Here is a 25,944-nt window from a genome sequence, read left to right on the forward strand (position 1 = left end):
ATTCTACTGCTGAGGGATGTTTAGGTCATTTCTAGCTTGGAGCCATTATAAATAATGCCACTCTAAATATCTGACACATATCTCTTGGTGTACATTTGAAAGAATTTCTATTGTGCACATACCTAGGAGTGGTGTTGCTCGTTCATGGATTCTGTAAATATTCTACCAGACAGTTTTACAGAGTGGATGTACCGATTTATACTCCTGCTAACAGTGTATGACTGTTCCCGCTATCCACATTCTCTCCAACACTTAGTGTTGTCAGCCTTTTTCATTTTTGCCCTGCTGGTTGGAGTATAGTGTTATATCGTAATATTTTTAACTTGCATTTTCTTGATGACTAGTGAGTGAGGTTATGGATTCATATGCATACTGACCATTTGGAATTTAAATATTCTCCTTTCCTAAATTGTCTGAGTGATTATATATACATGATTTTTGTTGTTTTGTTTTTTAATTGAAATTTTTATTGAGATTTTGTAGATTCATATGCAGTTCTAAGAAATCATATATAGAGAGATCCCTTGTACAATTGCCTCAATTTCCCCAATCATAATATTTTACAAAACTACAGGGTATTATACCAAGCAGGATATTGACATTGATACAGTCTACAAATTTCATTTAGATGTCCCCAGTTTTACTTACACTGATTTGTGTGTATTTGCTGTACAGTTTTTACCTATATAACTTTTTTAGCTACCACCACAGTTAAGATATTAAACAGTTTCAGTATCGTAAGAATCTTCTGTTGCACTTTTATACCTCTACATGCCTCCCTATTGGTCCCCGTACCCTATGTCTAATCTTTGGCAACCATTAATTTGTTCTCCATTTCTAAAATTTTATCATATAAAAAATGTTATATACATGGAATCACACTATATGATCTTTTAGAATTCTTGTTTCTTGCTCACCATAATTCCCTGGAGATTCATGTGAGTTATTGTGTGTATTAATTGTTCATCCAAACTCATTTTTAAAAATTTGGTGTTCAGTCTTCTTACTGATTGTGGATCTTTCTTTTTTTTTTTTTTAAATATGCATTCTATGTATAAGCTTTGTCAGATATACATACTGTAAATATCTTTTCTTTGTTTTCTGGTAATTAGCAGTTCTTAGTTTTAATGAAGCCCAACTACCAATATTTTCTTTAATTATTAGTTCTTTTTCAGTCATGTTTAAGAAATTTTTGTTTTTCTCAATTTCATGAAGGCTTTCTCTTATTTTCTTTAGAAAACTATATTAAAATACCTTTCATGCTTAACCTATAATCTATCTCAAATTAATATTATATATAGTATGTGGTAAGGATCAGGGGTCATTTTTCCTGTAGAGAGATATGTAGTCAATTCAGTATCATTTATTAAAAAGATCATTCTTGCCTACATTGAATTATGGTGACAGCATTTCTCTCCTTGCAACAATACCATAATATCTTAATTGCCAGACTTTTTAGTAAATCTTGATATCTAGTAGTATGCATCCTTCAACTTTTTCCCCCCCCAAATTTTCTTGGATATTCTGTGTCTTTTGCCTCTCCATATAAGTTTTAGAGTGAGTTTGTTGACTTCTACCAGGAAATGTGCTTGGATTTCAACTGGAATTACGTTAAATTTATCGATTGTTTTCAGAAGAATTAACATTTTAACAGTATTGAGTCTTCTAATCCATGCATATGATATATCTCCTCATTTATTTAGGTCTTATTTAATTCCTGTCATCTGTTTTCTAATTTTCAGTATAGAAGTTTTCATGTCTTTTCTCAAACTTATTTCTAGGTATTTGATTTTCTTGATGCTATCAATATAGTAACATTTTAAATTTAATTTTTAATTATCTGCTGCTGATATATAGAAATAGTTTTTTTATTAACTTATATCCAGCAGCCTTGCTAAACTCCCTTATTAATTCTAATAATTGTTTTTTAAATCCATCAGTCATTCAATCAACAAATAAAGCGAATTTTTTTTTTTTAATTGAGGGAGTGGAAGGAATTCGTGATGCCTATATAGAATTGTTTGAAGTTCAAATTTTAGACACGGTTTCTCAATCAGCTACATTTCCATGGTATTGTATTTATTTTTATTACTACCACAGTGATCTGTGCACAAGCTTGAACCTGTCAGACTTTGGATTTTTCCAATATATTCATGAACATCTCTATCTCCACAAAATTGAAGGCCTCCTTAACCCAACCTGTGATTATATGGGAATGACTACTTCTCCCTGTTGCTCATGGGGTGAGATTTCATAAATTTCCAAGCTGAGAACAACTTCCAAGACTCTTCCTTGTTACTCTCTTTGCTATGTGTTGCCAAAAAATGGCACCACCCCAGAATATGATGTTGACAATGTGTATTTTTGGTTTAATAATTTAATGCACACCTCTCTGGGGATTATGTTTAGTACTATCCTAGGGAATTGGGTGAATAGTATAGATTACATACTCCTAAGAATTCTGGGCTTCCATTTTTGTGACGCCATCCATCGGCCATCTTTCCTCCGTGAGTGTTTTCACTCCTAGTAAGTGAAGTATATGCTGCTCTCTGTGTTCACCGCCACCCACTCTTCAGGGATAATTATTTCATTTTCCACAGCTATCTACTTTGTTATTTCTGTTAGTACCTACTTTATAAATTAATACTAGCACAAAACATCATGAAAGCATTCATTGCTGTTATTCTGGATGAGGATCCGCTTCCTTCTCCAACATTTTATTGGCAGAAGTAGAATATATAGGAAGAATGTGCCGTGAGGGCCCCTATCAGGGCCCAGTGGACACTCTTTCCTTTCAAGGAGAATCTCTCCGGCTTTCTTCCTCTGTGCATGGTCTGTCATTCATTGAGTGGCATGGAGACTTAAAGACCTTAGAATTTCATTCCAGGAAGCTATTACTGCTTAGTCAAAGCAAGCATGGGAAATGACACCAGCTTGCCATCCTGGGTCCAGGTATTGCTCCCCAGCTCTGAGATGATAATTTTTCCAACCAAACACCACAAAGTACCTCTACCTGAGGTAACACCATGCCTCTCCCTCAGCCACTCACCCAACCCAAGCTGTTCCCTCTACCCTTAAGCTTCCTTTTTAGAAGAATCTTTACAGTGGATGACCTTGAAAGTAATGCACACTGCATTCTGTTGGTATCATCTTCCATGATCCTGGTTTCTTCTGTTCAACTTCCTTTCTGAGGTACCTTTTTGCAACTCTCCTGTATCCTTATTGACTTTCTCAAAAGTCTTAGTAGATTTGTGACAAGTGAGAATATATTTTTGCCAGCTATGCCGACTTTCCAGGTTTGATAGTACCTGGACAAGTCCTCTTTCTGGAATTCTTAAGCAGCTTGAAGAATTTTATAGCAAGGATTAGAAGCACCAATTTAAAATCTAAGCAGTTTAGTGACAACTCCAAATGAGCCAATTTGATAAATTATTTGAAGAAATTTCAAAAATTCAAGTGGAGGAAATTCCTTGCTCTACAAATTATTAAATGAAAACTTCTTCACAGGAAATATATAAAACATATTTGTTTTGCTTTGGTGGGGGAAGAGAAAGTAAATCCAAAACTAAAAATGTGGAGTTTTGTTTCCTCGGAAATAATCAATGATTCCACAGTAACAGAAACAGTTTGTCCTGACTTAAATAGGCAAAAACACAATTCCTCTCCAATTTCACCATTTTTTTTTTTCTCTCTGTGTAACTATCTTGGTGATGCAGCGTCTAGACTTCTTGGAACAAGTGATGGAGTCTGGAATTTATTCTGTGGGTTTGAAAATGGCTATTCAGGTCTCCTTCAAACTTACATGTGAAAGTCCAATGCTTTTAGAATATGTAAAAATAATCAAGCTGTTTACCAAAACCATAAAATTTCTCCACCATGCCTAAACCTTGGGTTGCTACCAACAAGGAAATATCATATGGACATACTTCTTTTATCCATTTCATCTCATTGCAATGTGGTTCTCGTCAGCCATGGTATAAAATAAATGCAAAATAATTGGTATTCATGAAAGAATGGTGGCAGATATTTTCTAGCCTTTGAGACATACCAATAAAAGAAATTAGCTTAAAGGATATACATCCATTCTTGGTATGGTTTTAATAAGTAATCTATAGCAATTTACCAAGACAAAAGGAAAGATTTCTTATATTGCAAGGCATTCTCTTAGTCCTTTGTCATTTGCTAGGTGGATAAAATAAAAGGAGTCTCTGAGGCATCCAGATCTAAACAGTGTTTGTGCAGCCTGGATTATTAAGTCTGACTGTAGTTTATCTGTGCTTTTAAGGAAATCAAACTGTGCTTGCCAAGAAAGTTCAGAGTTATTTGTCACCAATTACCTAAAGCTGGGAGTTGATCTTACACATAGCTGGAGCCATTTCCTGTAAGCATTTGCTCCGAATTTTACAAAGCTGTCACTTCTTGAGGCTTCACCCTACAATATATGTGTCTACTCCTTCAGAGTTTTATTGCAAAAGTTTATCCAGAAATAATAGTCTTACGGGGCATAAAGCTCCACAGTATTGACTTGTTTAAAATAAGCCTATTCCTAATTTTCAATGTTCTCAAGCTCTGTCTATTGTCTTTTTTGTAAGGCGGGGGGGGGGGGGACAAAGACTTTTTTTCATTAAAAGATATAGCACACTGAACTGAGCTGATGTCATTTATACTATAAAAATCTCTCTTGGTTCTGTTCAGAGGAGTAGCCGAAGAGTAAGTTACTTTGTAAAATAAGTGATGCATATAGGGTAGTCCTCCTGGAAGAAATTTAGGTATTGTGAGCACAAAGTAAATAGAAAATCCATGGAAATGAAATGACAATAAAAATATTAACCAAAGGCATATCATCCCATGTTTCTTAATTGGATCTCCAGTTTTTCCAGCCCGTTGACAACAACAACAAACCAACCTGACATCTATATTAGATGGGAACAATCAAAAGGAATGTCCTAAGACCTTATTTACTTAATTTCAAAGATAAAGGAGTAGACTGAAAAGTGTCCTCAGTCATGGGTCAGAAGAACTGAAGTTTATTCCTATTACATGGGATCTTATTTCAGTCTGTGAAATGGGTGAGCCATTCTTCCTAGCTCACAGTATTGTTCTAAAGAGGAGTATGGATTTGTGCCATAAGCAGTTCAGTTTGGGCCATGTTGACAATTTCCCTGAATGTCATGGGACTTGTGAAAATATACTGATTCTGGTCTACTGGACAAAATACAGATGAGATTTTGAATTAACTCAAAGTTATTTGAAGAAGCTTAGCTAAGAATCACATAAAATGCTTTTCATTAACTACACTGCCTGAGAACTCTAGTTTGGCAAGGTTGGTCTAACAGTGAGGTTGGTGAACTAGTGAACTAGAATGAGTGTTGCTCTGCATGACCCAAGACATGCCCCTACTCATAGCTCACAGAAATGGCTCCTGAGAAATGCAGAAAGTGGAGCTGGGACAGATCAAAGTAGTGTCCTATAGGTAAGTGCCAGTGGTATCATATTCTCATGCAAAGGATACATGCTCACTTATTAGACCCAGTTGCGAAGTTTGGAATTACTAACTTGGGAATAGAAAATACCCGAATCAATGAGGTATTCTTTTACTTGTATATTATAAATCTTGGAAAACCATGACGAGAAGGTAGAACATGAGCCCCAATAGAATCAGCTCTGGGCTTACATAAATTCATAGTTGGCAAAAATATATTCTCCCTTGTTACAAATCTGCTAGGACTTTTGAGATTCAATTAGAGAAGCATTTTCCAATTTATGTTCCTTAGAGCACTAGTTCTTTCTTTTTAATTAACATATAACATATTATTATGAATCACAGGTCTGTGATTCATAAGTCTTACACAACACCCAGTGCTCACCACAGCACAGCACATACCCTTCTCAATGGCCATTACCCAGACACCACATCTTCTCACTTTCCCACCCTTAGCATGTAGTTCTAAGCAAAATTAGTAGATGCTACCAGAAGGAAGGAAGGAAAGGAAGAAGGAAGTAAGTTAGTCTGGTTTAACCATCTTTAAATAAGCTACTGTAAAACTTGACTTCTCAGTTTTTATTGTATGTCAATTTCACAAAAGAAGATACATTCTGTAGCATTTGCTGTAATGCACTAGAAAACAGCTCCTTTCCCAGCTGAGCTACCATTCAAAAATAATATATTATAAAGAATGCTCAGTTAAAGGATTTTTAATAACCTGTATAACATAAGAGAACCGCTTATCTTGAAATGGCCAATGGACTATTATCCCCGAAATAGAGCGGTTTTGTTAGCAAGGCAGACACCTGCCGTGGAGCTCTAGATGTGGAATACTCTTTCCCAAAAGGTGGCTCTGTGTTCTGTACTTATTTGGAAAAACTGATAGCAATCAGATAACTGAGTACCTATGTCTGCTTAAAGACGAAAGGTCAATAATGAGGAGAGTTGGCAGAGTGTATGTTTAAAGGTTATACAAACAAACTATGGGGGTAGTAAAATTAATATCTGCAGTGAGCTCAGAATTATTAACAGCTAAGGGCATGCAAGATATGTAACTGGAAATGGAAGGCTTTCTTCTTGTAACTTTCTCTTCAGCCATTGAACAATTATTTATCAAGTATTAGGCATGGCATGGTGTTTTGGAAGATACAGAGACATGAAAAGTTTGGCCTCTGCCTTTAAGGAGATGACAGTCTGGATAATTTCAATAGAAAATTGATGACTGCTGTTAGAGCACAGGGGCTAGGGCATAGAAATCTCTGGTGATTTTTTAGTGTAAACTGATGTAAACATCTCCAGGCCATTCAAATAGTTGCTCTTCGTCCAAGTGACAAGGTTGTTTCTGTATAGATAGGAACTGAACTGAGTTGTCCTTCGTGGTGCCCACTTATTATTTCCTATATGTGGAATATAGACAACAGTTAGGTTTTGTTTGATTTAGGGTTGTTTCATTAAGCCTGTCTATTTTTAGCAAGTAGATACAGTAAGACAGTTTTTGGTTTAGGATAGAGATACGTTTATTCCAAAGTTGCTTAATTGCTATCATTCTCCATGAATACTGAACACCACCACCACCAACTGAGGAGCTCATCTCCATTCAGATATTCCCCTTGATTGAGAACCATTACATCGCCTGCACACTGAAAGTACAAAGATACACAAGACATAGTAATTTAGGCTTTGCATATTGATGCGTGGCATTTATATTTGAACTCAGCAAATTTAGAAGAATAAAGTAGCAGAGGCTTGCAGCTTTCTGTCAGAATCAGGTCTTCAACCTTCGTGAATGGAGAGAACGTGTCTTCAGTCGATGATGCTGGTTCTGACGTTTTCAGGATGTTAGTCAAGTTCAGAAGCTCGGGAATACAGCTGATTCCATAGAAAATTCTATTCTTAAAGAGTAGAATGTTGAATTTGCAGGGGAGATATGCATTAGACATGGGAATATGGAATTTGGGTTATGTGGGTGAGCGAGTAATTTTCCTGGGGCTCCCTTTCTGCAATGGAAAAATGCAGCTTATTTTCAACACGTGGCTTACTGAATACTGCAACTTAGTGAAAAATGGTTTGACTGTTTCATTGTCCATCCAGATGAAGAACATTTGGAGAACTAAAGGAGTTGAAAAGAAAATACTGCCAGTGACATGAATATGGAAGGGGGAAGGGCTCAAAGGAAACTTTGTCATTATTGTTATTATCTGTAATACTATTTCTTTTGTACTTAAAAAAGTGATAGGAAAATGACAAAATGAGAACATGTGCCAATTCTGAATATTGCTATATGCATATCTCTTGCATTATTCCTCTATTTTTCTTTTTTTAAGTTAGGGAAAAAAATGATTGCTAACAATCTGATGATTCATTCATTCAACAAATGATTCATTGAGAGCCTACTGTGTGATATGTGCTAGCAATAAAATGAGAATTAAGGAAAAAAAAAACAGATATCATCCCTGTCCTTATGGAATGTATGTTTTAGACGTGAAACTGCCATGTTGGGAACTAAGATAGAATGCTTACAAAGACAAAGTGAGGGAGGGGGGATGATACCTCACTCATACCATGGAGGTGGGCTGCTGTTCATGCTGAATCAGTAAGGAAAGGTCATTCTCTACTGAATAGGAACTGCCTCGTCGTTGATCAAAATGAAGTGTGATAGTGTACTGGCTGTGGGCTACACATCTAAAACAGTTTCATATGATATCTACTTTTCTCGCCAGTTACAATCTCAAGTTCACCTGCATTTTTCTTTGATTCTCTCTAGTATATGACTGCTGCCGCTCCTATGCAAGGGACCTACATTCCCCAGTACACGCCTGTGCCTCCAACAGCTGTTTCTATTGAAGTAAGTCTGTCTCTGTCTTATAGAAAGAGGTAGGGATGACAGATCTCAGCCTCATGCACCGTGGTCCCCCATAACCCAGGCAATCCTTATTTGTGGTCTTGGGGTTGCTCTAAAATTTGACATTTCAGGCTCACTGTATGAAAGTACGCCAACATGCCTATGTTGTGCATTGCACATGAAATAAATCAATATGCTATAAAGGTAAGAGGGGAGTATCGTTTTTATAAAGATCAGAGACCAAATCACTACCCCATCAAATGTTAACCACAAATAACTCATAAGTAGGGCAGGAAAAAGAGTTTGCAACTATTTGAATGAGTTTGCTAGCGCCTTGTTATTCAAAGGAGTGTCCCTGGACCAAGGGTCATCATCAGCATCAGTGGGAACCTTGTTAGAAATGCAAGGTCTGAGACACTACCCAGACCTACTGAATCACAATTTGCATTTTAACAAGATCCCTTGGGAATCTATCTTCACATTAGTGCACTGGTTCTCAAACATCTCTGTATATTATTTTCTGCAATTATTTAGAGAGCTTTAAAAAATATTTATGCCTGGGTCCTATCCCCAGATTCTGATTTATTTGTCTGGGGTATTGACTGGACATCAGGATTTTTAAAAGATCTCAGGTGAAAAAGAAAAAAAAAACCTAGGTGATTCTAATATGTATCAAGGATTAATAACCACTGCTTTAGTGAATGAAACTTGGCAAGTTTGTGGCTTCCTATAAATTAAAAAAAAAAAAAAAAAAAAGTTGCACCCTCTTTGCTATGGTTACCACAATGATGAAATCATCTTATCTTTGATGGAAGCTTTGTCCCTTTCCTTCTCTCTTTCCATTGGGCTGAATCCATCCCCAGTAAAAATTATTTTACTGGACAGAGCCAGCAAGCTACATAGAAAAGAAAGGAGCATAGAGCTATGTAGTAGTGGTAAAACACTTAGACGTGTATATTTCTGTGTAGTCCTAGCCATTATGGTCTCTTGCCACACTTCCCCTTCTCCTGATGACATTTGCTGTTAATGATGACAGTGCATTTCTTCCCATCAGCAGGGACCCCTCTGGAGGCCGTGCTGTTCCTACTCCATGAGTTGGCCAGCAACTTGAGTGCTGTCACCACTCCACAGGGAGGTCTACCATGACTTGCTCAATCTCTACAACTATAGAGATTGGGGAAATCTTCACAGAATAAATTGGATCTTACACAATGTTTGTTTTGGCATATGCCAGATATTGGCCAGTACCAAGGTTTGGGAAACACAGAAGTTTAAGAGAACACCATCATGTAATTTAGGAAACCAAAGAGGTCCAGTTTTAAATCTTTTATGTGCTCTGGACCTGTGGGCCCCAAAGAATGGGTCAGTACTGATCAAGTTTTAATTGGCTTTTCAGAATTTCAAGACTACCTGATTAAAATACATGTGGGCTTTCTTTGGTTTTGCTTGTTGTTTGATGATGTATTTGACCATCAAAAAGCATCTAGATCATCAGAATCTAGACATTCTTGGCATGTTAAGCATAGATCTCTACAACATATTTGCATTTTTCTTTGTCTACACTGACATATGGATGTGCTTATCTACAGAATTTGAGTGTTCTAATGACTATAAAATAATGGGACACATCTAACAATGTGACTTATTAGAAACAGTCTAAATATAGTTTAAAAAGATGTCTATACTTAAAAAGAAATCTTTCAAGTCAGGGTACCTGGCTGGCTCAGTAGGTGGAATATGTAACTCTTGATCTCAGGGTCATGAGTTCCAGTCCCACGTTGGGCATAATAAAAAAAAAAAAAAAAGAAAAAAGAAAGAAAGAAAAAAAAAGGAGAAGAAGAAGAAGTCTTTCACTACGAAAAATGGAGGTACACTTTGATAAATTGCTTTGAGTTATAGAAAAAGCACCAATATATTTTCTATATAAAACACTCGTTGAAAACTTACCAATATCCACACAAATAAATGCTGGTGGGACATTCAGAAAAATGCACAATACCAATTGTATATTAGGGGGAAAAAGAGAATTTTTGGATTCTAAGGAATAATTTAAGGAACGTTTAATTAGGGACAGAGAGTTGACCAAGAAGTTTTGAAAGCTGACATCACTGTAAGTGTCCAAGACTAAGAATAAAACCAAGAGAATGTATTTAGAGAGATGCCCTCTCTAAGCCTCCCACCTGCCAAATAAAACCATGTGTGCCTTTCTCAGAAGCAAACATCTCTCCCTAATGATGATCAACTCCTTGTTGGCATCCTTGTTGGCATCTGTGAAAAACGAGAGGGTGGGGGAAGTAGCAAATCAGGATTAAGGATGTTTGTTTTTTGAAACCTCGAAATGAATTCTAGTTCATGTTGTAGAAAACAAAACAAACCAAACTGCTGAATGGAAAACCTACCTAACAGTATCCTTTTAAAAGAATTCCAAACTTTTATGTATTCTGTCTTGCCTTGTCTTGCCTTGCCTTGCCTTTCCTTGCCTTGCCTTGCCTTTCCTCGCCTTCCCTCGCCTTTCCTCTCCTCTCCTCTCCTCTCCTCTCCTCTCCTCTCCTCTCCTCTCCTCTCCTTTCCTTTCCTTTCCTTTCTTTTCCTTTCCTTTTTAGGTCAGAGCCATTGTTTTGCCATGTCAAAGAGACATGACGTGGTACACTACCCCAGGGAAATGTTTGAATATACAAGTTTTTATAGGAATCCTGCATGAGCTTTTGATTAATAAATTATTATTTAGTGTGGCTATATGCAACCATGGTTTAGGAGTTCTAAGTTTGGTGAAAATGATTTTCTGACCATTTAGCTATGGTAGAGGTTTCTGTGGGCAAGGCCTCTTGGTGACACACTAAAGGGAATTCCTCAGCCTTTATCCAAATGCGCTCTGTGGTTTTCCCTTGGGTACTTCCTGTAGCTTCATTTGACCGAGTGCAACTCTACTCAAGCCAAACAGTAGAGAGGTATTCCCTGTTGTCCATCTGGAAGAAGGCCCTTTGCTAAAACCAGTAAGGCTTTTGTGTTCTTACTTGCCTCCTTAGGGTGTTGTTGCTGATACCTCTCCCCAGACAGTGGCACCTTCATCCCAGGACACCAGTGGTCAGCAGCAACAGATAGCAGTGGACACATCCAGCGAACATGCACCTGCATATTCTTACCAACAGTCTAAGTAAGTTCGGGCTATGCTGAGCTCTTCTCCTTAAGATTGACCATCTCACCACCATTCTCTCATGTTGTAGCTGTTAGCTTTTGCTGCAGTACAGACCATCCCAAACTTAGTGACAAGCATTTATTTTTGTTGATGATTATGTGGATCAGCAATTTGAGCTGACCTCAGATAGAACTGACCTTCTGGTCTTGACTAGAATTGCTCAAGCATCTGGGGACAGCTGATGGTCATTTTTGCAGCTCTCCTTCTGGGTGTCAGTCGTCTATTGGTTGAATATAATGGAAGCAATTGGATTATGTGTTTCTGATCTTCCATCAGCTTATTCACCTGGAAGTCCCAGAATTCAGAGAGCAGCAAGAGAGGAAGTGCAAATGAAGAACTTCTCAATCCATTTGGATGCATTTATTACTGCCCCCTAGGCCAAAGAAAATCACATGGCCAAGCCCAGAGTTTATGTAAGAGTTCACATAAACCCTAAATACAGAAAGGGGCATTTAAAAAAAAAAAAAATCTACCATACATATTTTTGGGAAAAATTCTCTAATATTCCCACTTGAAATGGATAGTGAGCCTGCATGCATTCTTAAATGAAGACAGTACCACTCCTTTTGCAGGGCTGCCTTGAACATCCAGTAAAGTAGTTCATGAAAAAGGGTACTGTGAAATCTAAATCAATGTGAAGTCTTATTTAGGAATTAAATGACAAAGCAACAACCATGTATCAGAATTACTCTTGCAAAACTTTAAGTCATTTATAAAGTACAGTTGGCTTTGTGTTGAGTAATTATGTAGACTAAAATTTGGGAGGTTTTGAAACCAAAGTAATTAACAAAAATTCAATCTACATACAGATGTCTTGTGCAAAGTATTCTAATCTGTAGGTAGCAGTCAAAGCCCCAGTGACTAGAGAATTCCCGAGAGATCCTCCCACCTGCAGAGTGTTGCTCCCATTTCTTGATCATTCCTATTTAACTTTGATACATATTGAGAGACTTGTTTGTTGAAAGATTAATCAAGGTAATGGAGTCTCCTATAAGTAGTTTAGCTTCTAAAGGTAGTCTTCCAAATTAAATGTGCTGACCATGTGACTTAACCTTTATTACTATTATTATTACTTTCACATAACAACTTTCGGGAAAGATCCATAAGAGTAAAGCATTTTTGGGCATGGTTTTGTTTCTAGTTTGTATTTTCAATTCACCTATAGCCTACGTGAATCCCTTTTGCACATACCGAACAATATGGTAGTCTCTGGTACTGTGTTCCTGGCATACTGGAATTTTTTCAGTCTGTTCAGAGGGTCACGTGTGAGAAGGGAGCAGACACTGGCTGTGGGGAAGCGTGGTGAGAGACACTGGTGGGAAATGAAAGCTACTATATTGGCCAGAGACACTTGGTGAGTAGGCGACGCCGGCTTTCACGGTTTCAGAGCATAATGAGGAAACAAGTGATCCGCACCCTTCTTGCTAACAGTTCAACGATGTCTGGATAAATAAAAGAGATGCTTTCATCCTCCCCAGTCAGCAGTTATTGATACGGCCATACTCTGTGGCCCGCAGAATTCCAGATGCCAGGAAAAGAACAATGAAGGAGGCAGGTGCCTTTCCTACTCTCTTGGAGTTTACTTCCTGCTGGGAGTAGACTCATAGGCAGTGGACCAATCAGCAAACAATAAAAATAAATAAATAAATAAATAAATAATAAATAATAAAACCCAACAGAATTGCAAAGCCAAGTCAATATTTAAAAAAGATTCTTGTGGTAGAAAGTGACAAGTATCAGGCAAGGCCTCTCACAGAGGTCTGGATCTGAAAGATAATTACAAGCTAATCTTGGAGAGATTTGGAGGAAAAAACATTCTAGGCAGAAAAAAACAGGAAGTCCAAAGGTCTAGAATAGGGACCTGCGGCTAGAGTGTGGTGAAGGGGGAGGAGGTGGGAAGGGGTGTAGGAGACAGAGTCAAACAGGCAGTTTTTATAAAGCTTTTGGTCCTTGGATACTTGGCTTTGTCTACAGGAATCATTCTCAGTTTTACTTGAAAAGAGTCACAAAAGCTCTGGAAGGCTTTAAGGGAAGGAATGCCAACATTCCGCACTTGGAGTTTCCAGCATCAGGCCAGTTTCTATACTGGGAGACAGGATCCCTGCCCTCCAGAGTTTATAATCTAGTATGGGATTTAGACATACACATAGACATGATGTGTCTACTGCAAGGAAGAAAATGAACAGGGCTCTTTTAAAAAATACTGTTGTAATAGGAGAATGCATTTTATTTTTCTCAACTGGGTCAGTTTTGGTGGAAGTTGTGGAAACTGGAACTGGGTCTTACATATAGTCAAGGAGCGTTCTAGGGGGAGTAACAGGTTGGCCAAAGTCAGAGAAAGCTCAGTTTGATTTTCAGAGAAGGGGATTCAGAATAGTACAACAGTGTAAAAAAATAGATTGGAGCCAGATTCTAATATCAGATGTCATACCGAGGTGTTTGGACAGCATTTCCTTTGTTCTACAAATGATCCTCCAGCTGAGGTAAACAATGGATTTGGAAGCAAGGAAACAGTCCAGCATCCCAAGGATTCAGACAAGAGGGAACAAAGGTCTGAAGTAAGATGGTGGCAAGTGTGATAGGGTGTGGAGGATGAGGGTACCGGTGGGAGGGATAGACTGAAGGAGGAGGAAAGTGGAAACTGGGCATTACAATTCTGAACAAAATCCTGGAGTTACTGATGCTACTAACCGGGGGCAGATAAGATGAAAACCAAGGAGGCCCTGATCTGTAGAGAAAGATAAGGGATTTAATTATCCTTATAATAAGTCAATTCTAATAAGCTTTTTTCCTTGAACTATCCAAGGAGTCTGAGTCTGACCACAGAAAGCTTTAAGTGCTTAAACATTTTAAAACTAACTCCCCACCATGGTCACATGGTTAACGTGCCTTGAACTACAGATTCCTATGGCTGATAATGTGGGCCTTTCCACAGAGGATAGATATCAGAGAAAGAAACCCTCCACACATATCTTCACAGCAGTAAGCATTGTGGTGAAGGGTTTCCTCATTTGGAGGAATTTTCCTTTGGACTTACTTATGCAGGAATGTATGTTACAGGATGTTCGACAGGGCGAGTTTGTGGCGACACGCCAGAGATGAAAGCGTACAGGACCATGGGGCATTTCAAACCTGTGCTCTGTGACTGCCCCTTGCATGGCCTCGTGTGCGTATCTTCAAACCTGGAGAAAATTGTTAACAGGTCCTATTTATGTTCTCCAACTTCCCCTCTCTGACATGCTACCTAAGTGCCGGGAGCTTTTTTGATTTGAAACGACAACAATAACATAGTGAATGAAAACAAAAATAATATTCTAGGTCAAATAAATGGATAGGTAACAACCTATTCTGGAATTTTCTAAAAAGAAGAAATGAATGTGTGTCTATCGAAGGTTTTATCTGTCTCAGCCAGGAGAAGCTGACCTGTATCATGGTAAAGCATGAAATTCCATGGAACCATTTAAGAAGACACTGGGAATTGAGCTAAGCCTGTGGGTTATGTAGACACCTGGGCTCTTTTTTTCTTATATAACCGCGTGTGGAAAAAGTTTGTGGGAATGCAAGAGTCGCCACAGAGACATTTTCAGGGAAGCATTCATAAGAAAGCAGGCACAAATAAATTAATAATTTGAGACCAAATGGGCACAAATAAATTAATAAACTGTTTTGAGATCAAGCTACAAGCAGTATCCCTAAAGTTAAAGGCTACGAATGTCCGTACATTCTATCTGTAGCTTTCACCTACATTGGAGAGGATCTCTAAAATATTTTAGCCTATCCAAGTGATCTTGAATACTCCAAATTTCACAAATGGCAGCTAATTTCCAGCATCATTGTGCTAATTAACATGCCGCTACTTTCTTTAGGCCACCCATTTCTGACACTCATTATGCTAATTGAGATACGAACAGTTTAAAGTACTTGTGCAAACCTCTGGCCTTTCTCATTAAATGGTAACTGACCTCCTGTGGGGTGTGAAATTTGGATGAGGGTAGCTGAGTGCCTGGGAAAAGTAGCTTAACCCATCACACATAGATTTAGTACTATAATGTCTATACTAAAGATATTTTGAAGAAAATTACAGACATCCCGACAGAAGGTTGCGGGATCAAAGTTTGAGAAGTAGAAATGATGTGCATATATGAATAGAAAGGTTATATTTGGGATCTCTTGCAGCAGATATTTTACTATTCCAAATTCCATTTTCCAAACTAAAAAACAGTTCTTCACATTTTGTATTCATGCTTTTTTTTCTTCTTCTTCTTTCTTGTTAAAAGAGGCTACTCACGCAAAAGGGACTTTAGGTGCTCTTATCTGCAAAGGCAGATGTGATACCTGTGGTTTGTTTTGGAAGTTCTGTGGAAATTCCAGTTCCTGTCCCAGTTAGCAGGGGGTTTTTTGTGTGTGCTATTTAAGAAATCTTAAAAATCTTAAAAATGACCAGGGTTTGAAAAATATGAGTCTTCAAGCACAGTTAAATTCTAATTGCCACCTACTAGTTGTCGCTAACCCCTCTGGAGCCTCCTTTTCCTCTTCTTTAGAGCAAGAGATTAGATCAGTGTTCTCCCAAGAGTGTAAATTAGGGTTTAGTGCTGAGAGGGGATTTCCACCATTCCCCGGAGTTGGGGGTGGGGATGGGGGGGGGGGGAATCCCAGGGACTGTGAGCAAACACCCTCTAACCTAAGTGAAATGCTTTCTTAATTGCAGTTCTCTTCAAAGCTATTAAAATGCTAATGGCCGGACCGCCGAGAGGGCCAGATAAATCAAACATTTCACTTCCTGAAAGATTAGCCTGTAGACTGGACTTCCTACTTGGGAATTCTGAGAGTTTTTTCATACATATTAAGTTACTAAAGAACGTAAAAAAACGTTCACTGTCAACAGGATGATTATTTTGATGCTAATTGAAAAGATTCATTCTTTAAACACGTTTGATTTTGTACTGATACCATTCTTGGTTGGTGCCCTAACTATATGTTTAGTTTACCTGTGGGTAGTGCAGGATTGGGAGCGTAATGTGCGGTTTCCCCCAAACTGGGGGACGCTGCATCCTTAGATGATCCCAAAGACGTCGTTCCATCTCTAAAAGTCTAGAATTCTAAGCCTGTGGTTTGCTACTCCCTAATCTATTCACTCTGCTTTCTTCGGGGGCTGGAGGGGAGGATGAGAAGATTCAGCACAATACATAAGCCTTACGTAAACGTGCTTTCACACCTCATCTAGGACTGAGAAGGTGGATAGGAGTGAATTCAGTTCTACTAAGCGTGGACAACCATTCATTGCTCCCCATCTGCTGGCCTGTAGCAAGAGACCACTTGGTGGGAGAGGGCCATTGGGAACATTTGGTAAGGTTACAGCTGAAAGTAGCTGTAACTGAGCTCATAAATATGGATGCTTCAAGACCAGTGCACGTGACATACCTGAGCAGGGTGGGTGTTCAGTGTTAGGGTAGCCCATTGACTAAGACGCCATTCATGGAGTAGCTGTTCCAGAGAGTCACTTTGTAATAGGCATTTCCTGCTAAATGAATAGCAGTCAGGTGGAAGATGGGAGTGTGAGGAAAGAACGGACCAGAAAACAAAAAACACAAAACCCAACAAAGGGAGGTTTTGTTACCACGACAAGGTAGATTTGTTTAGAAATAAATGGAGTTAAGTCTGCACTTTGCAAAGGAATAGAGATCAAATATATACCCTGGCTCCCATGACTGCTGCTAATAAAGTTTCCCTAATTGTTGCTGATCGTACGGAATTTTTAATTGCATTTCTTCTTAAAAGAAGCCCCACTTTTTCACATAAAACTCACAAAATATGTATTCTTAGAAACTTAAACTTTTGGTTAAAAATGGAAATAACGGGGGCACGTGGGTGGCTCAGTGGGTTAAAGCCTCTGCCTTCGGCTCAGGTCATGATCCCAGGGTCCTGGGATCGAGCCCTGCGTTGGGCTCTCTGCTCCGCAGGGAGCCTGCTTCCTCCCCTCTCTCTCTCTGCCTGCCTCTCTGCCTACTTGTGATCTCTCTCTCTCTGTCAAATAAATAAAATCTTAAAAAAAAAATGGAAATAACAACTATCAGCTAGGTGCTTTTCTTACGTGATTATAAGAACAAGTTTATCAGACTTCTGAGATACCTAGCTGCTTCCCATGAGTGCTTTTTGCAAATTAGGAAAAAGAACCTCTCTGGATCATCCCAGACTACCTGCTGTGCACCTTAGAGCATCCTCGAGGGCATTTTGTGAATTTGAATAAAAGCTACTTGCTCAGAGCAAATGCAGCCCTACCCAGAGGACACAGTTTGGGGATCAGACTTTGGGTGGCAATTTAGCCTTCACAAACTCTCTCAGCCATGCATCTTGTGCAGTGATCGACCCTGTACAACCTCAGCAACGCTGAGGCTTCTTCACTTAATTAAGTGATGGGGCATCAGAAGAACCTGCAGAGCACTGACACAAGTGGGCTTCACTGAAATTGACCTATAGTGTGCCTGGGTAGCTCAGCTGGTTAAGCGTCTGCCCTTAGATCAGGTCATGATTCCAGGGTACTGGGATCCAGTCCCAGGTCAGGCTCCTTGCTCAGTGGGGAGCCTGCTTCTCCCTCTGCCTACAGCTCCCCCTGCTTATGTGTGTTTTCTCTCATTCTCTGACAAATAAATAAAATCTTTAAAAATTAAAAAGTTGACCCATAGATAGTTTCAAAAATCATTTTTATAGCACATCCCTGAAGTTATTTAACAAAATTCTAGTCTGTGGTGGCATAAGTATAAGTGGCCTTTGTCTAGTTAAACACTTATTATGTATATACTGTCTGCCAGATTTCTGGAGAGTAAAAAGTCGTAGAATATAGGGCCTGTTCTCAAGAATTAAAAATCTTGATGAGATGGGTGAATAAGGAAGAAGGGGGAATGAGAGAAAGTGAACAAAACCCACTGCCTCTTAACTGTCTTACTATTTTAATGGCCCAGATAAGGCTTCTGTGAATATACTTGGTGAATAACACGGGAAGACACACAACCATTGCTGTATCTTGGGTAACACAGGGACGGGCACATTTGCTGAGTGAGTTCGTGATGTATCCCACAGGAGTTTTGAGGGGACTACATTACTCAAAGAATTTCTGGGGTACCTACAACATAAGCCAGACGTTAAAAAATGGGTTCTGCGCACAAAGGGAGTATTGCTTGTCTGCCTGTATTTGTCAAATTTGCTGCTTTATTTTGAAAGATATTCTTAATCTGTTAGCCTTGATATTTAATGTGAGCAAACTCTCTGGCTTAAATATATATTTGTCTGAAAGTGACAGAACTTAAAACTAGTACAATTTTCTAGATATTGAAAGGGCTTGGTATCTTTTAAAGAGACCTCACTGGAAAAGAGCACATGAAGTGATTTCACAGTTGCTTTGATGTAATGAACACTCAACTCAATTGTTTCCACAGACCATGAACAAGACTGAAGAATGTTCGTCGGAAACATTGCCTTGAACGAAGAAACTTCATTGAACAGGAAGTTGGCTTCCAGTTTGCACAGGCGTCGATGGAATGCTTTCTTTCTTTCTTTCTTTCTTTTTTTTTTTTTTAATTTTCTACTTTACCCAGTGAAAACAAAGTGTTTTTATGTGCCGTGCAAATGGTTCCTTCATGTGGTCTGACAGTTTATTTTTGCCATCTTTTTTTTTTTTAAAGAAAAAAATCCCAGAAGAGGAAACAAACAAAACCAACAACAAAACAAAACACAGAAGGTTGACATTTTATCTGGAAGACCATTTGAATTCAGAATTTACCAGAAGATGTAGACAGATTTTTGTTTTTTTAAAACAGAAAATCAGATATCAAGAGGTGGGCAAAGCAGAAATGGAAACAAATTGTCTTCCTTGGTAATTAAGCTACCCTTTCTTTTCCCCTTTTTGTTTAAATCTAGTGGGTTGGTTTTTTATTTTATTTTTTTCTTAGAAATATTTAGGTAAGGTTTATCTTGAATCTTAATTGCCTTAATTTTAAGGACGTCAAAGGCTCTCAAGGCAAGCTGTCAACGTCTTGTTAAAAAAAAAAATTCAAGAAAGAATTGAAATATTGTGCCGGCTTTAACTGGTACAGAAGTTTAAGACTATGAGTTTTTAGGGTGAAAAAAAAAACTGTACAGTTTAAAAGAAAATGTTTTTCTTCATTTGAAGAAAATTTGTTGATAAAAGAAACCATGGCAACTGCAAGAATTGGGAAAATGCTGGGACTTTTCATGAACTTTGTCTTAAGTGTTGAATCATTCTAGAAGGCTAAAACATTTTACGGTAAAGTTATTAATGTTGGTTTAAAAACAACTGCATTAGAAATAATGCGTGTTTGGGGGGCAGAATGCAGATTTTTTTTATTTACGAAGCGTGATCGCTAGCAAAAGCATTAGTGCTTTTTATCTGCAGTCTTTTTTATGAGCTTTACAAAGTTTTTAGTCAGCTTTGCTTGTCACATTGCAAAACCTAGCTTAAGAGCATTAAAAAAAAAAAAAACTTAAGTAGATAGGAGCTTATGGTCAAAAAGTGCAAAAAAAAAAAAACAAAAAAAGCAATAGATAGAGAAATTGTTGACAATTTCTGTAGTCTTTCCTAGTTGTGATCAAATTCAGCCTATGGATGGCCTATTTTATACCAAAGATGAAGTGGCACCCTATTGCAGTCCAGAAGATAGAGGTTGTTTTCCATTTCTTCTCTTTTCTTTTTAAGAATTTTATTTGACCTACATGGCCGGACCAGTTCTTACTTTGTTGTTTGTTTAAACTACCTTCCACTGGTGTTTTATATACTGCAAAACAAAACACAACAAAAGGTGTTTTGTTTTTGTTTTTGTTCCTGTTTCTGTTTTTGTTTTTTTGTTAACATGCATTTGTTGATTCTAGTAGAAAAGCTTGCACCTGCTGTGTTCAGCAGTTTCCGCAGGAAGAGTTCTGGATACCAACTGACAGAGCCAAATGGCTTTATATTCAATCTGTGAGCTTTTCTAGTTCCTTACTAGCTCTCTTGAATGGTGACACCTGTGTGGATGGCCACTGATATGTGGAGACCCTTGTTTAACAGGTTGAAATTCCTTTCTGTGAACTTTGAACTAAAGGTCCTTCCCGGAACTGGTCTGAAAGGTCACTTGTCAAAAAACAAAACAAAACAAAACAAAACAAAACAGCTTAGTGATATTCTGTTAAGTGATGAGTGGTCTCCTGAAAAGGTCTCATTGTATTTGTAACAATAGTCTTCCTTTTCAATCCAACACCTCTAGGTTTTGTCTTCTCACCTCAGTCTTTGTTCATCTACCATGAATAGTCACCTTGATTCTGCGAGTGGGGAGGGGCTATCTTCTTCTTGCCTCCTGTCATTGCATTTTCATACCCTGGTGTTGTCAGAAGAAGGACAAAAATAGACCTTTTGTTTCTGTTTAACTCTCTGAGACAAGTAGGACCAATCAGATTGAGGATTCTGTTAGTGGAGTTTAGGTAAGCTTTTAAAATGCTAGTTGACAATCAAGAAATTGTATGATTTATATTGATAAGAACCAAAAGTATTAGGTTTGCTCAATCTTTAAAGCCAAAGGAGATATATTTGCTTTGAGAATGATGCAAAACTTTGTCTAAAGTGAATTAGATTGACTTAACAAACATCTCTGCATATTTGACTCATGGAATCCATGTTCAACCTGTATAGTTTTACCTGAAATTAAGACTGATGGAAGTTTGTTAGTTGAACCATGCACCACAGTTGCTTTCTGAAGGGATCATTAGAAGCAAAGAGGGGAAAGTCTTTGCACAAACGAAGTCCGGGGAAATTGTCTTAGTCCAGAGGGAAGAGGGAAATGCGTGAAGTGCACTGTTAAAGAAAACAGGGTAGGCTTTTAAAAACTACCAAAAAAAACCAAACAAACAAACAAACAAACAAAAACCCTTAAAAGGCAAATCACATTCCCATTAGGTCAATATCAGTAATGAGTCTGGCTGTTCTGAAATTGTCAGTATTCAGCTATTTGTGACCTGTTAACAGAAACGGGCCCAGTTCTTTTATTTGAAACCCCATGAATTGGAAACTCAAGTTTAGAAAGTGGCTCCCTATCTTTGCGGTCAAATCAGAGGCATGAATGGATCCAAGAAAATGTAGCATGTGCTGCTACAGAGAAATTCCATCTGGTGACACCCATCCTTAATGGTTTTCCATGCTCTCAAGAGAATCCTAGATGTGTGCTTTCTTCTGTTCTGTCCTTCAAGCATCTCATGTATTTCAAGGGTGGCACTTAAGTTTTATCTTTGCGAAGCAGGCCCCTGAGTTACAGGGGGTATAAGGAATATGTATAGGAACTGTGCTTTTTGTTTCTCTTTTTCAGTCTCTGAACTCTTTGTATAAATAAGGATTATCCTGGGCATAATTCATTTGACTATGAAACCAACATGCTTTCTTTTGTTTCTGTAAAACACACACACACACACACATACACACACACACACACACACACACACACACAAATCTTAATGTGATACAAAGAAAGTCTCATTTACGCAATCAACAATGAGGCTAAGAGGTAGCTACCATGTGGCTGATGAATGTGCCTAGGTAACTTCCTGTTTCTATTCAAAACTACTGCTTTATTTATACATTCAGAAACATTTTTTTCAACTATGAAATTTCAATGATCTCAATTTTTTTAAGCCACTTTAGGCACAAGGAAATTACCTGTCATTTTATGTGTCCATGTGTGTTTTGTGTTTGGATTTTTAATATCATGCCATTCTAGAAAATATCTTATTTCAAACCAAAAAGAAAAGGAAAAAAAAGGAAAAATGACACATGTTCAAATTTGCATCTGTCATCTTACCTAATGACTGTTTTTAAGAGTCAAGTCTGGGGGAATAAAAAAAAGCATGAACAGGTAAGCAGCATCACATTGTATGAAGACTAAAACAAACCAAAATAATGTGTTCAATATATACAGACATCAGAATCTTGATTTAATCGGCAACTGATATATATGGTGATTCTAATCCTATTTAGGACACTTTTTTTTTTCTTTTAATGTAAGTATTCTGGTTCATCAGATTTCCAGACATTTGTTCAGGTATTTCCATTTTTTCCTTTTGACTTTAATTGCCAAGGCTTCTAAACGTCAGGAAACAAACCAAAGCCACAATCCAAATGGGATAAATGTTACCTTGTTCAAACTCTAGTTACATGGTCAGTGGAGGAGTGGGTTTTCTTGTAACAACGATAAGGTTTTGTCAGGGAGACAAGTCATGCATGGTGACTCAATGCTTGGCCATGTGTTCTGAAGTTATCTTGGACCCTAGGTAAACTAAAGGCCATGCTAGCAGGTGCTGGTGACTGTTTGTCCTTGAAGACGGGCACGCCCTGATAGTTGCAGGTGACATAATATTCTTAAAAATAACAAAAACAAAAAATCCTGTACCTGACTTCAGTTTGGCTGTTTCCTTGGTAAATTTCAATCATTCAGATGTTGTCTCCATGCTTCACTTGAATCATTTCTTCCTGTGACTTTAACAGACCTGCCACGTTTGACAGCATGTAAGACTCACTTCCACCCATTCTAGTGAAAAACTACATGGTATTAAAAGCGCGCATATTAGAGATGGAAGGCTGAGAGCAGAAAAAGGCTGGATGGAGCAGCAAGGTCACTGTCCCTGCAGAATACATCAACCCCTTGCAAAACTGTGCAAAAATCATTTCAATTCATGTACGACAAAAAAGAGTAGCTTTTTTTTTTCCTAAAAAAAATTTATTTGAATATTTGGGAATTCTACGTATCTTTTACGGGGGCCTAAAGTCTCCATTAATGAAGAGTGAGATTTGATTTGAATAGCACTTTTGTGGTCTTCTTCATGATTCCGAAGTTTCAATGGACTGTCTAGACAGACTATAATGTTAGTAGGAAACTAAAACTACATTTGATAATTCAGTCTCATTCTTAATTTGCGTGCGCGAGCCACTGCAGATGAACTGATAAGCAGAGAGAAATTCTTAAGTGGGTTTCAGTGATAAATGCTTTTAGATGATATAAAATCAAACGAAGGGGAATATTTATGTATGTGTATAAACAACATTCAGAACATTTGAGGAATCACACCTCCTAACAAAGTTTAAACATGTCATAGAGCTACATTATCTTGTCCACAGTAGGAAGTGAAGGATGAGATTTTGCTTTTTTGTGTTACTGTGCCTGGCATCCTTCAAATTTTTGAGCTCACCGAGACTGACAGCATCTCCCTCCAATCTGAGGGACTGACGGAATTTAAACAGGCTCATTGATTCTGTACACTATCCCTTTCCTGTGACAGAGTGATAATGGGATTTCATTAATGAATCAATTTGTTACAAATGACATCCACCGTGGCACTGGGAGACAGTTGAGTCTAACTCAAATTCAACACTTCTTACCCAATATTCTTAAATATGAAATCGGTTCCTTCATCTAAGTGCTCTCGGTCTTGGCTGTCCTTTGTGGACTGGACTGAGTTCAGGAAGGTACAAAGCTAAATACAAGATCTCTGAGTGGCCCCAAAGATCTTTTCCCGTGTGGGACAGGTGAGCTCACCCCAGATTGGTGGTTTCTCTTCTCTTTCGTTTTATACCCCAATACATATGCTCCTTGTGACACAAAAAAATGTTGGATAACTTCTGCTCCCCTGGAAAGGAAAATAATATTTTAAGAAATGCTTCTTCTGTTCAGGAAGCTTTAAAGCTGGAGCAGAGGTGAGGTCAAGCTTGGAGTCTGCAGGAATAACCTCTAAGCCACGGAATCACACTTATCTTCCATTTTATTCACTCTAAGTTCGTAACTTCCCCAGTGACGGAGTCTTGCAGAAATACAATCACTCTCAATTTTTGAAGGGCTAACTATCTACTTGGTAGATTTGTTTTGTTTTCTTTTTTCAACTTAATAGTCTTGGGCTCTATTTCCTTTTATTAGCATTTCACCCTGGGGGTGGAAAAGAAACATTTGGAAATCAAATTCAAATCAGTCTTTTTCTTTGTTAAGTCTTAATTTAGCGAAGGAGTTTAAATTCATTGTTAAAACAGTCAGTGCATTTTATACCACGGATTTTTATTATCCATAATATTCCTTTCCCATCCACTGCAAATAATTGAGAGTTGGCTGTATTCTTGCAAATACAAAGGGAAAAAAAACAAAAAACAAAAAAGTGTAACGAAGTATTTGGCTTCCCTCAAAAGAAAGCTGTTTTGGTTTCGTTCACTATTGAAATTTTAACCAGAAGAAAAGGTCAACTCAAAATTGAGTTATGAGAATATAATAACATCTTGTGGTTAAATATACACTCTTATCCCTATCTTAAATCTTTGGAAAAAAAAAAAAAAAAAGCATCGTTTTATTATTATTATTATTATTATTATTATTATTATTTTATTTTGCATCACAGTAATAAGGGTGAATGACCTTGACACTCCAGTGGATTTTTTCTGATCATTTCAAATTTAAGTATTGTCTAAAGTGTAACTTTAGTGTTATGCTTTGTATTTTAAACCCTCTGGTCTTAGATTCTTAAGAAAGATGCTCTGTCCTCCTCCCCAAAATATGTCATTTCCTCATATATGAAAAAAATGAGTTATGTCATACTTTTCAGGAACTATAAAAACTATTTCAAAGAGACACTTGAAAAAGTTTTCTCCATTCTGGAAATAAATGTTTCCATTTATTTAAAAAGAAGAGGCTTATAATTGGAATCTTAAATTTCAAAAAATAAATGTAAAAGTGTACTTGCTATGAAATACCCAGTTTCTTAAAAAAAAAAAAAAAAAGGGACACAGCTTCTTTTAAAACCCTTGTTTTGGGCCATATTTGACTTCATGAAACTTCTGAAACATCATTCAAATTCGAACTTTATTTACGAGCATTTTGTACTGCTGTCTCTGTCATGGAAAGTTCTGTAACTCTATGGTGTTTCTGGTTTTATTTTTAATTTTTTCATCTGTACCACAGTCAAGTTAGCTACCATTTCCCCCATTCCTTGGGCTTTCTGTAGATCAGTGGATGTTAGGTTTAAACTTCTGTTTTCTTTGATGAAGCTTTCAATAAAAAATGAAAATAAAATCAATCAAGTAGGCCCTTGTGTTTTCCTTCACTGCTCCAGAGATGGGTTGAGGGGAGGGACTGGTGGGAGGGAGCAGTGTCTCTATTTAATCAGGCATGCTGCTGGCTTGCTGCAGATTGCTTCAAAAAAAAAAAAAAAAAAAAAAAGAAAGGAAAAAAGAAAAAAAAGAAGAAGAAATCATCCATGTTACCATCCATGGTAACAAAAACTAGGAGAGGAGGGTACATTCTATTCATACAAGGGCGGGGGGGGAGGGGGACTTTTTAAGTCTTCCTAATGTCACACATGCTTCCTACTCTTTATGCTTCAGGGATAGTCCAGTTCCTATTCCAAACA

General features: G+C 37.8%; 1 long non-coding RNA gene across 1 annotated transcript; it reads left to right on the forward strand.

The window, feature by feature from the left end:
• Positions 1 to 8,254: 8,254 nt before the first annotated feature.
• On the forward strand, positions 8,255 to 22,552 carry LOC111140126. The gene is made up of 3 exons (XR_002640126.1): positions 8,255 to 8,330; positions 11,354 to 11,481; positions 18,957 to 22,552. It is a non-coding gene; the product is annotated as an uncharacterized LOC111140126 (long non-coding RNA).
• Positions 22,553 to 25,944: the final 3,392 nt, after the last annotated feature.

The sequence above is a fragment of the Enhydra lutris genome, unplaced genomic scaffold (genome assembly GCF_002288905.1).
Source record: "Enhydra lutris kenyoni isolate GAN:26980312 unplaced genomic scaffold, ASM228890v2 scaffoldscaffold180, whole genome shotgun sequence".
Lineage (NCBI taxonomy): Eukaryota > Metazoa > Chordata > Mammalia > Carnivora > Mustelidae > Enhydra > Enhydra lutris.